The sequence below is a fragment of the Toxorhynchites rutilus genome, chromosome 2 (genome assembly GCF_029784135.1).
Source record: "Toxorhynchites rutilus septentrionalis strain SRP chromosome 2, ASM2978413v1, whole genome shotgun sequence".
NCBI lineage: Eukaryota > Metazoa > Arthropoda > Insecta > Diptera > Culicidae > Toxorhynchites > Toxorhynchites rutilus.
The window spans coordinates 177,222,358-177,235,737 of record NC_073745.1 but is presented as its reverse complement, the minus strand read 5'-3'; the positions used below and the strand labels follow the sequence as shown (position 1 = coordinate 177,235,737).

General features: G+C 38.4%; 2 long non-coding RNA genes across 3 annotated transcripts; both read left to right on the top strand.

Moving 5' to 3' along the window:
* The first annotated feature begins 4,168 nt into the window (after nt 1-4,168).
* On the top strand, nt 4,169-5,792 carry LOC129768077 (uncharacterized). Its single transcript, XR_008741629.1, has 3 exons — nt 4,169-4,365; nt 4,432-4,818; nt 4,878-5,792. It is a non-coding gene; the product is annotated as an uncharacterized LOC129768077 (long non-coding RNA).
* A 13-nt stretch (nt 5,793-5,805) lies between these two features.
* Nucleotides 5,806-6,976, top strand: LOC129768076 (uncharacterized). Of its 2 annotated transcripts, none has more exons than XR_008741628.1 (3): nt 5,806-6,196; nt 6,258-6,652; nt 6,731-6,976. It is a non-coding gene; the product is annotated as an uncharacterized LOC129768076 (long non-coding RNA). The 2 variants fall into 2 exon arrangements; XR_008741627.1 differs by having other exon boundaries at nt 5,807-6,172.
* The last annotated feature ends 6,404 nt before the right edge of the window (nt 6,977-13,380 follow it).

The following is a 13,380-nucleotide window of genomic DNA, read 5'->3' as shown; positions in this document are numbered from 1 at the left end:
GAATGAATGAATAAATAAATATTTGAGTGACTTCAAAAACGAGAGTGTTACTTTGAAGACTCAAGGTTTTATGCATCCAATATTGGATACAAAAAACCTTGTTCTGAAGAATAATCTTCAGAAGCTTTCCTGTTAACTGCACTTGATTGACAAATCACAAAACCAAATGTATGTGGTCGCAGTATTATATGGATAGAAAACATTAAAATAAACTCGCTTGAATGTAATTTTCAATTCCAAGGGGAACTGGCAGATTATTTTTCAGCAACGATCATTTCTTTCCAGGTTTCCTCTCGATAACCAGCAAACGAAAAGAGTTGCGCGCGTGTATGTGTGTGTGTGGCAGCTGCTTCTATGTCTTCCCGAGGAACCGTATTTCGATGCTGATACTCTCTTGGTCACCTTCTCTTCTCCTTCTGATCGATCGGCTTTTCTGCGCTCCCTCACAGTTAAAACAAACTGATTGCATTTCAGGTCAGGTCAAGCCAGGTAATGAATACCTCGATCCCTCGCCGTTCAGCTCGTTCAGTAACGATGTTGTCTTGTCGATGTCCTCAGGCGTCGTGCACAAATTACGTAACGCAAAAATCCGGATTTTGAACCTCCCCCCCACTTTCGTAACGCAATTTCCTATCCCTAATAAACAGAAAGTAACGCAACATCTAACCCCTCCCCCCTTATCGCGTTACGTAATTTGTGCACGACGCCTCACGAAAAATGAATGGGTTTCACCACCAGAATATCATTTCAGTATGCTTTTCGTGCGTGATTGAATCGAGAGAAGGTGTGGTTTACGATGGCAATTTGGAAGGCAAACTAGAGGAGAATGAACTCTCTGAGTATGAAAATTTCGGCGACTGAGCAATAATCGATTGAAAATTATATAATTTTGGCGATACGAAACATTTTCCGTTTTTCATGTTATGCATCCATTATTGGATACGAAAATATCCTACTGATGGGAAAGAATAATCTTCAGAAGCTTTCCAGCTAATTACACTTGATTGAAAAATTACGAAATCAAATGTATTTGGTCGCTGTGTTCGCCATATAATTAGAAAACATTAAAATAAACTCTTTCGCATGGATGTATTCTTCAATTCCCAGGGAACTGGCTGATTATTTTTCAGCAACGATTAGATCTTTCCGGAATTTTCTCGATGCTGTATGGCATCCAAACAAAAATTCTCATTTCAGTTTGGCCTGCAAAAAACTTTTCTGAACTCTAATCCATCAAATTTGGAGCCCTGAAAAGGGCCGTTGATTATATGCTAAGCTAATATAGCACCCTCTCCTTGGATTCGACGGGCCAGCTGAATGTCCTTGGGCATGATGTGACGCGTTTTACGTTGATAGCACACAAATTTGTATCTTCGAATAAGCCTCCTGCAGCGTCATAACCGCGGAACTTTGGAAGCGCAAGTCGGTTTTGAAGTCCTGAGCAATTCCACGAACCAAAAGCTGCAAAGGTAGCTTGCGGATCAGCAATTCGGCCGACTTCCGATAGCGATGAATTTCACGCAAAGTTCCCGGTCGATAGCGATGTGGCTTCTCCACCTATCCTGCTACTGGTACGCTTATCCGAGCTGCTTTCGTGGTGCCTTACCACCGAAGGACTAACGAGCTGTCTGCTTAGTCCCGATGAAACGAGTCCTCACGGTGCGAGAGTAGAGTAAGAAATGAACGAAAGCAAGGGAAGTGTCATTTTATAAAACATAAAAGAATCGAATGTAAACCCCACCCTCTTTATTATATAAGCTTACTGTATACTCACGAATATAATAAGGGTGGGATTTAGATTCTATACTTTTATGGTTTATAAAATGACGCTTCCTTTGCTTTCGTTCATTTCTTACTCTACTCTCGCACCGTGAGGACTCGAGCTCGTTAGTCTTTCGCAGACAGCTCGTTAGTCATTTGGTGGTAAGGCACACGAAGTCAGCTCGGATAAGCGCACCAGTAGCAGGATAGGTGGAGAAGCCACATCGCTATCGACCGGGAACTTTGCGTGAAATTCATCGCTATCAGAAGTCGATCGAATTGCTGATCCGCAGCTACCTTTGCAGCATTTGGATCGTGGAATTGCTCAGGACTTCAAAACCGACTTGCGCTTCCAAAGTTCCGCGGCTATGACGCTGCAGGAGGCTTATTCGAAGATACCAATTTGTGTGCTATCCATGCAAAACGCGTCACATCATGCCCAAGGACATCCAGCTGGCCCATCGTATCCGAGGAGAGCGTGCTATATTAGCTTAGCATATAATCAACGGCCCTTTGCAGGGCTCCAAATTTGATGGATTAGAGTACAGAAAAGTTTTTTACAGGCCGAACTGAAAGGAGCATTTAGCGAAAATCGTGGTTTCGATAATAATTCGTTACCGATAGGTGCCATGGATATGGATTTCTTAATGAAGAATATGAAATACATGACATGATGTAGTGAATATATCCGAAGAAATCACTTTGGTGAAACTGCATTATAAAATTATTTGTGTACGAATGCCGCAATCGATAGTCGACTCTAATTTGCGCTGGGTAATTTCCTCGGAGGACTCGATTCCTCCTTTGAACATTAATAATCTTTTTCTGGCAAAACGATGTGGTATGAATCACATTATTTGAATGATAGAATGAAGAAGTTTTCTGCCAATTTCCTTCAACCTCCAAACGTATCTTTCTCCCGTTTGTCGTTTTCGCGTTCGCTAATCCTTTCTCACAACACCCATTTCTCGTTTGAGAAATTGTTGAGTAAACATTGTTTGCCAGTGCACGTAGAGCAGGAATTCCTAAAGATTCATTGCACCTCTAATAAATTGCCAAAAGACATGGTCTTACGTTGATCGCACTTGATTGAAAAAATCCAAAACGAAATGTATTTGGTCGCAGCATTATATGAGTAGAAAGCAAATAATCGCTTGAAAATGACTTGATTTTCGCGATGTGAAACATTTTCCGTTTTTCAGGTTATGCATCCAATATTGGATACGAAAATTTCCACTGATGGGGAAAAAAAATATTCAGAAGCTTTCCTGTTAATTGCGATTGATTGAAAAATAACAAAACCAAATGTATTTGGTTGCAGTGTTATATGGATAGAAAACATTAAAATAAACTCTTTCGCATGAATGTATTTTTCAACTCCCAGGGGAACTGGCAGATTATTTTTCAGCAACGATGATAGCAACGAGAATTCCGCGCGTGTATGTGTGTGTGTGTGTGTGTGTGGCGGCTGCTCCGATGTTTCAAGCGGAACCGTGGCATCACTCTCCTCCTGATGGATTCCCTTTTGGCCTTAGGTGCACAAACAGGCTCTTGGTGACACCGTTCATCAGCGTTTTCATGATAAACGAAATTAGCTTCACAACAACAGCGACAACATGCTCCAATCGCTGTTCAATCATAGCTGAGTGGGTTTACGAGCGGCGCTCGCTTATATACCGATTGGTGATTTCAATAGCCTGTTTTGAAAGCAATTTTAAGACTATTGAAACAAGTTTTTGGATCAAAAAGTAACAAGTATATGACGCGTAGACATTTTATCTTTCGAATGAAGTGTTTATCATACCATTTCGTTCAGTTGTTTAAGAGCTATTAACGCTCAAAATCTCGGTCTCCAGCGTAACGCTTTCGTTCTCGAAACTTTGGTTTTACACCCCGGTATAGAAATGAAAGATGTAGTCCTACGTCAAAAAGAAAAAGGCTTGCGGGGCGTAACTCTATTTTGCTTGGATAAGAGGTTATTCCGTTACGAATGTGCTTTATTGCTTATAAAATAATTTAGCGTGATATGTTGATCAGTTGTGGTGAAATTATGTTACGAAATGTATGTTAAAAAATGGGTAGGTTTTGTGACTCCGAGGAGTATAGAGTTCTGAGGAACTGGGAACTGAGTGAAGTATCATGAGGAAAATTGCTTCGAGAAACAATGGATTTCAGTTATGCGTGAGGTTATGAATTACTCTGAGGAGTACTAATTTGTTCTGAGGAATTATACATACTTCGAGAAGTATATGCTCTGAGGAGCCCAGTACCATTTCGATAGGAAAATAATTTGAGAATGTTTTGTTCTGAGGAACTTTATATATATTTTTTTTTATCCAAAATATATATTTTTACACTGGAGACAAACATTAGTAAATGAAGCTACCAAATCTTTAGTAGTTGAAACATTGGTAAAATGTACAAATTTTTTGTACATATTACCAAAATCCGGTAAAACTGATGTCAGATGTAATGTACATCCCTACCAGAGATTCGTACATTTTACTTCATGCCATTTGTAACCTTCAATGTTTTCATTCCTAGCGACTGTGAAGTGCGCACTTCGTAATCGCCATTTTTTTGTGGAAGCGAAGCAATTCGGAGGTAAGCATTTGTTTTTGTTATGTTTCCGTTCTTATCTAATGTTTTCTCTATGTTGGTAAATTCTAGATATTCCGAAATATACTCATTTTGGACGACGTTTCTTCTATTCTACTACTGATAGAAGCATTTCCAATTGCGATCAATCGTAAACGAACATTTTACAACAGCCATGATTCGATGCTAATATTTGGCGATACAAACTAGGGAAAGGAAGAACCAATAACGATCCACCATCGGTCCGTGCAAACGGTATCAAATGAGCGTATCTTTTCGTCGACCAACGGCAGCGACCAGCGAATCAACAAGTGCAGCTGATTCCAGCATGAATAGCTCTTCTGTTTCTTCACTGGAGCATCGAAAATCCCTATCAGGCTCAGGTGCAGGCAAGAATCAATGAAGGAGGAGCAAGCTACGCTACCGCAAGTATAGTCATTTGCTCATAAAATTTACAAAGTATGGCCTTCCGATGAACGAAAGTAGATTTTTCGATCATCTTTTCATTCGTTTTCCAGATGTATCGAAACTCTCTAGGAAAAGTGTCGTCATTCGTTTTTTCTACAAACTGATAACCTCTGCGTGATAATGATGTGTCAGGAAGATCCAATCAACTGCTTTTCTCAACCGGAGAATGACATGGAACACGAAGAACGTCAGAACCGACTACGTGCTCTGTACAATCATCAGGATCTGTTCCAGGAGGAGAGTGTTGAATTTGATACTGGAAAGCATCGACAAAATCAATGTCATATCGTCACTAGGTTTCATGATTTCCTTCTGGCTAATGATGAAAAAGTTGGGAGTCGATATCCGGATATCTGTTCCAACTACTAGCGGTTGTCATCAAGGAAAACTCAGTTTGCTAACTCAAATCATTTTAATTGGCTCATCCCCCATCTTGGAACGCAAGCATCTAGTAAGGACTCCGGATCGATTTGTAAATATCTCGCCTCTCGAGAACCATAATCGTGCTCCGATGATTTTGTATGTGTTGTGTTCACTGTGCGTTGGTAATGGTCGGTATGGTTGGTCGGTAATCCTAATATCCTCGTTCATCGTGTTGAGGAATCTGGGGTGTACCAGAAGTGTTACTTTGAAATTACTATGGACCATAACGGACAAACATGACACCGCGTTTGCAAATTAATTGGACCAATACTGCTGAATATGTTGAGGATGTAAAAATGGGGCGAAAATGACGTTGGTAATAATTTGCATACTCATGATTCCGGACGTGGCAAAACTATTCATCGCAAAAGGAATGGAATTGCACGCTAGATCTCAGCGTCTCGGTGATACGGTTTATGTTCAATGGAGAGCCAATGCATGTTTGATTTTAATCTTACTGGAATTTTTTTTTCCGGTGATGAGCTGCTCGTCGAAGCTAAGTTGTCAATTTTATTTTGGTTTCCGCGTTTCTGTCTGCGATATTTAGGGTTCAATATCGCAGACAGAAACGCGGAAACCAAAATAAAATTGACAACTTAGCTTCGACGAGCAGCTCATGGAAGAATTCGGCGATCTGCTGGTCGAGAGCACTCACAACTTGTGAGACAAAGAGCGAATTCAACAAAGTTAAACAAAGACAACGAAAACCATCGTAGCTCCCATTCAGTTCCGTACAGCATATACGGCTATGGCGACTATCAGAAAGCTGTTGATCTATGGATACAATTCGGACCAACAAACTGGTGAGACGAATGAGCCCCTTGCGGCGGAAGCATTCAGACAGAACTTCGCAACCATCAGAACGCACCTAGTGGAGAAGACGTATGCTGTTATGTCAAGAAAGACATACTTTTAGTTTGAGGTACGGACTGTGGGACTGATGAGGGTTTGTAAAAGTAGTTTTTTGTTAACAATCTGTTTGAATTAGTTTTTTTTTGTTTCAGCAGGACTGCAATTCCGAAACGATGTTGGGGAATGATGATCCATCGTGTGCTTTTGATGGCTACAATATAAGCATGAGCACAAATATCGAATCCGATTGTTCAATACGACCAATCACGACCCCTCAATCCAATGTAGTCGTTCTGTTACAAGAAAACAAGCCCCAAATTCCTACTGAAGACACATTTCCACTGCCTCACCAAGAGCAAATCACATAGATGGTTGCCGAAAAAGTTCAAATGTAAGTTTATATGAACCCCCTTCTTCGAACTCTGGGGCATTCCAGAGCGTCACAATTAAATGGGCAAGTAAACTACACCTGCGCAGGGTCGAAGATTTCGGTAGGCGATACCTGGTCGGAGACGTAATCGTTTTCTTCATAAATATCCACGACAAGATCGTAAGTAGACACAATCTGTAAATCTTAAATTTATATTTTTAATACCATTAATATATCAATATTTCTTTTCTTCTTCAGAGCACGAGAGGAATAAATACGAACTAAGAGTACTGGGTACTGGTGTCATCGACTTCCTGCTAATCAGCGCCCCATTCTCTAGAGACAGTGATGCAGTAGAAGGAGTTATTGCGACGAGAATTATTGTTGTTTTCATATTTCATATTTTTTTTATTGTAGAACTATTGAAATTGTATATAGAATAAATTATTAGTGAAATATTATATTAAAATAACATGTTATCAAACACAGGATTTTAAATAAAACAAAAAGGAAAAAAATATTATTTTAACCCTGATGATTAACTCTTACAATTGAGAAACAACATTTCTACTGATATCGTTCCAAAGGTTAATCAACAAACGCCCTTTATTGAACCGTCAAATCACCTTCATTGATCCAACACTGGACCAGTAGTACAGTCCGGATCGTAGTTTCGTTTGACATATAAACCTACCAATCTGTTTTCGTAGAATGTACCAATGATTAGTAGGGTAGAAAATCACTCGGGAATTGGTAACATGTACCAAAAAATTAGTAATAATTACTAATGATTTCTCTCAGTGTATTAAGGCTCATATGGCGACAGCCTAATGTGCGATTCACATAGCACGTTACGGAGAAGAACGTCTACGTTCCGTCAATGTCTCCACCAATTCAAACATGCAGTCAATGCTTCCACCAGCACCGTCACGTCAAATGCCAAACGAATGATTCAATTGATTTTATTCATGGTGTCGCCACCTACAACAATTTTGAATTGCAATGCACTCTTTCAAATCAGCATGCCTAAAATCAGTTTCGAATTTTGGAAAATTCAATGAGAATCATTGAATTCAATTATTTAAATGCTTAAACCCCGTAGTCCGACCCTTATTCAACAATAATAATAAATAGAATAATTCTCTCAACTAGTCGCGAATGATTTTCACTCCGAAATTTGGAGCTAAGCGATATATTGGCATAAAAAGTACAGTAAGTTACTTATAATGCGATATGCTGAGGCACCACTCAGTGTCGTATTGGAGTCGATTTTGATCAGTAATCGGCCATTCGCGACTGTTAGCGACTTTCAATGTGGGGCCATAATTTGGGCCCCGAATTCAATATTTACAAAAATGTCCAATTAGAGGTAAAAATGTCTAATTAAACGTGTTGCATCACAGATCGGTTAAATTAGCTCAATGTCGATTTAAATGTAAATTACTGTACAACCAAATCAAAACAAAAGCCGAGACACAAAGCCCAGACAAAAACCGTCCGTCTCCGTCAATTATTCTTTTCTACAAATCCTGCCGGTCGTTTTCGTTGAACGTATGCTGACGGGTCGTTACGTTGCTGGTGTATGTGAATGTTTTCATGGGAATTGCATGGTAGAATCATTGACGTATCGTGACGTGACGGGACGTGAACGTGACGTGTATGTTGTATGTGAATCGCACTTAAAGCGGACCTTAAGCGGACCTTACACGGTCAACTTTATTGACAATATGATGACATTTGGGAGCATAATGACAGCTGCACATGGCCGACGACGCAGAAATCCGGATTTTCTTGGGCACCTTACACGATCAACCGGATTGACAATAAGTGTCTTCAATATCGTGACAGCTAGGCTTTCAACATCTGATCTAACCTCAATCAATATTTTTCCACCTTACACGGTCAATATCACCCTCAACCCGAGACAACGAAAATATCCGCGATGGCTAGTGGCGACATTCGAGTTTGGGATCCAAACTATTCTCTATCAGATTAGAAGGCTAAAAGGCAATTTTCCATTGGTGAAAGTTGAATGAAAATATCTACTTGGTATTATTCAATTAGTTGAAGCGCGTAGTCCTAATCTTAACTTAACCTACTTCTTCTGAATTTTCAGATATTCCTTCTAAAATGTATTATTATAATATAACGTCAATTTCAGACATAATTTTTGTATGGGATTTTCTCACCACTTGTAGAAAAAAAGTGATTTGCATTCACATAGAATACTAATTTGATTCGTAAAAGTTAATTTTCATTCATAATTTACACTTTAGAATTCGGTTTTTCTTCTCAAAAATACATCATAATACTCGTTTCACAAATACAGACTGTTCCTTTCAGTTTCAGAGATGCCAGATTATTTTAGTTTGCGAAAATATATGCAAGTTATTTTATCTGCAAGCAAATGTTTTTATTCCATAAATGAGACTATGACAGTAGAACCCCGATTATCCGCGAGCGGGTGATCCGCCCTGCGGATTATTCGTGACTGCGAGTTCCATAGTAAATCAATAGGCCTTTCCGGAATTTGTTAGTGAGTGGTAGGCCCATGCTCTTTTTTTGTGGTCATGGCTTTTACATTATTTAGCCACTGGTGTACACGACCTTATAGATGGATAGTTGATTGATTTTTGTATTGATAGAACATAGTTTTTATGTTGAAACATCTCTTTTCGTGTTTGCATTTTTTTGTCCTTTAATGGGTCATCCGCGATTTTCGTTAATCGCGGTGAGTTTGCCCGACTATTCCGCGGATAATCCGGATCCTACTGTAGCTTGAATTAACACATGATGTTTTTTCATCTGTGATTTTCCCAGTTCTTCTCATTCTCCAAATTTTTTAGCGGAGTGTGAAGAAACACACAACCCGCTCACTAGCGCAAAGAATGACCGAGTTCAACGTTAAAAAATTCCTAAAACGTTGTTAAGTTTCATCCACTCTCTCACCATCACATTGTCAGTTTACTTTGAAGTTTTGATTTGTATCGTGAAAAGTACCGTATTTTGCTATTCAAAGTATCGGTTTTCCAAACCAAAAGCTTCCATTTATGATTCCTACAATTTCAGTAGTTTATAAATTTTAATTGCAATCGCAAAAAAAACTAACAAAAATTAAATGTGCGCTTGCATATCTGGCAACTCAGTCTGGAAGTCCGTGAGGTAAAACGTCAACATCATGCATCTATATGAAATGTCACGATATTGATGCTCGAAAATCAGAAAATCCGGATTTCTGCGTCGTCGGCCATGTTCAGCTGTCATTATGCTCTCAAATGTCATCATATTGTCAATAAAGTTGACCGTGTAAGGTCCGCTTCTGATTCTCGAGCATCAATATCGTGACATTTCATATGGATGCATGATGTTGACGTTTTACCTCACGGACTTCCAGACTGAGTTGCCAGATATGCAAGCGCACATTTAATTTTTGTTAGTCTTTTTTGCGATTGCAATTAAAATTTATAAACTACTGAAATTGTAGGAATCATAAATGGAAGCTTTTGGTTTGGAAAACCGATACTTTGAATAGCTAAATACGGTACTTTTCACGATACAAATCAAAACTTCAAAGTAAACTGACAATGTGATGGTGAGAGAGTGGATGAAACTTAACAACGTTTTAGGAATTTTTTAACGTTGAACTCGGTCATTCTTTGCGCTAGTGAGCGGGTTGTGTGTTTCTTCGAACTCCGCTATAAAATTTGGAGAATGAGAAGATCTGGGAAAATCACAGACGAAAAAACATCATGTGTTAATTCAAGCTACAGTAGAATCCCGATTATCCGCGGAATAGTAGGGCAAACTCACCGCGATTAAAGAAAATCGCGGATGACCCATTAAAGGATAAAAAAATGCAAACACGAAAAGAGATGTTTCAACATAAAAACTATGTTCTATCAATACAGAAATCAATCAACTATCCATCTATAAGGTCGTGTACACCAGTGGCTAAATAATGTAAAAGCCATGACCACAACAAAAGAGCATGGGCCTACCACTCACTAACAAATTCCGGAAAGGCCTATTGATTTACTATGGAACTCGCAGTCACGAATAATCCGCAGGGCGGATCACCCGCTCGCGGATAATCGGGGTTCTACTGTCATAGTCTCATTTATGGAATAAAAACATTTGCTTGCAGATAAAATAACCTGCATATATTTTCGCAAACTAAAATAATCTGGCATCTCTGAAACTGAAAGGAACAGTCTGTATTTGTGAAACGAGTATTATGATGTATTTTTGAGAAGAAAAACCGAATTCTAAAGTGTAAATTATGAATGAAAATTAACTTTTACGAATCAAATTAGTATTCTATGTGAATGCAAATCACTTTTTTCCTGCAAGTGGTGAGAAAATCTCATACAAAAATAATGTCTGAAATTTACGTTATATTATAATAATACATTTTAGTAGGAATATCTGAAAATTCAGGGGAAATAGGTTAAGTTAAGGTTAGGACTACGCGCTTCAACTAATTGAATAATACCAAGTAGATATTTTCATTCAAATTTTACCAATTGAAAATTGCCTTTTAGCCTTCTAATCTGATAGAGAATAGTTTGGATCCCAAACTCAAATGTCGCCACTAGCCATCGCGGATATTTTCGTTGTCTCGGGTTGAGGGCGATATTGACCGTGTAAGGTGGAAAAATATTGATTGAGGTTAGATCAGATGTTGAAAGCCTAGCTGTCACGATATTGAAGACACTTATTGTCAATCCGGTTGATCGTGTAAGATGTCCATAAAGCGGACCTTACACGGTCAAATTTATTGACAATATGATGACATTTGAGAGCATAATGACAGCTGAACATGGCCGACAACGCAGAAATCCGGATTTTCTGATTTTCGGGCATCAATATCGTGACATCTCATATGGATGCATGATGATGACGTTTTACCTCACGGACTTCCAGACTGAGTTGCCAGATTTGCAAGCGGACATTTAATGTTTGTTAGTCTTTTTTGCGATTGCAATTAAAATTTATAAACTTCTGAAATTGTAGGAATCATAAATGAAAGCTTTTGGTTTGGAAAACTGATACAGTAATTTACATTTAATGCGACATGCCGAGGAACCACTCAGTGTCGCATTGGAGGCGATTTGACCTGTAATTGGACATTGAAGATGAGAGTGGTACAGCGTCGACGTCTGGCGGCGAATTTCAATGTGGGGCCATAATTTGGGCCTGAACTCGATGTTTACTAAAATGTCTAACTAAACGTGTCGCATACAGGTCTGCCCAATTAGAAAAATGTCGCATTAAATGTAAATTACTGTACCTAAAATAGCAAAATACAGTACTTTTCGCGATACAAATCGAAACCTCAAAGTAAACTGACAATGTGATGGTGAGAGAGTGAATGTCATTCTTTGCGCTAGCGAGCGGGGTCTAAGTTGTGTGTTTCTTCACACTCCGCTATAAAATTTGGAGAATGAGAAGATCTGGGAAAATCACAGGTGAAAAAAAATCACGTGTTAATTGAAGTTACAGTAGAATCCCGATTATCCACGAATAGTCGGGATGATATTTAAACATAGAAACTATATTTTATCAATACAGAAATAGATACAGATACAGATAATCGAGGTACAGATACAGATACAGATAATCAGGGTTCTACTGTCATAGTCTTATTTATCGAATAAAAACATTTGCTTGCAGATAATATATTTTATATTTTCGCAATCTAAAATAATCTGGCATCCCTGAAACTGAAAGGATCAGTCTGTATTTGTGAAGCGAGTATTATGATGTGTTTTTGAGAAGGAAAAACGAGTTTTAAAGTGTAAATTATTAATGAAAATTAACTTTTCCAAATCAATTAGTATTCTATGTGAATGCAAATCACTTTTTTTCTGCAAGTGGTGAGAAAATCCCATACAAAAATTGTATCTGAAACTGACGTTATATAAAAATAATAAATTTTAGTAGGAATATCTGAAAATTCATAGAAAATAGGTTAAGTTAGAGTTAGGACTACGCGCTTCAACTAATTAAATAATACCAAGTAGATATTTTCATTCAAATTTTACCAATTGAAAATTGCCTTTTAGCCTTCTAATCTGATGGAGAATAGTTTGGATCCCAAACACGAATGTCGCCACTAGCCATCGCGGATATTTTCGATGTCTCGGGTTGAGGGCGATATTGACCGTGTAAGGTGGCAAAATATTGATTGAGGTTAGATCGGATGTCGAAAGCCTAGCTGTCACGATATTGAAGACACTTATTGTCAAACAGTTTGATCGTGTAAGGTGCCCATAACGGGGCTGGGAGTTCAATATTTTGACAATGTTTGCTTACAATTATGTTAGTCAATGAGGTACATATAGAGGTGGAGCAGTAGGCGAAGTATATCTGTATTGGCAAGCAAAATATCGTGTCGTAATTATTTGCATTCAATATGAAATTTATATGGAAGATACAAAACAATGTTGAAAGTACTCACGGTTGCATGATAATTTGAGCCAAAATTCTCATGAAATTATTCAACTGTTGGTTTTTTAACAAATAACAATTGTATCGTGGCTTATTTCGATTATTTATATGGTAAAAAGGTCTAGAGAGCTGTCGTATGCTTAGTTCTCGAAAGCAGTAACATTTTCGGCGAAATTTTGAATAATTGGCGATTATTATCTCACATCATACACACCGACACTGAGAGCCTTCGATACATCCACTTCATAACGTAAAAATGATGAAAATTCGTTTGTTTCTATGAACGTGGGGGAGTGAAAATGGCACATGGAAATATCACTATTATCCGTTTTTTTCCGACGTGATTTCACAAATGTTCACTGCACGCTATCACATTAGCCTTATATTCAGCGGAAACACTAATACATTTTACGTTTTTAATTGATAAACTACTTCCTGAAAATAGCATTTTCACATGG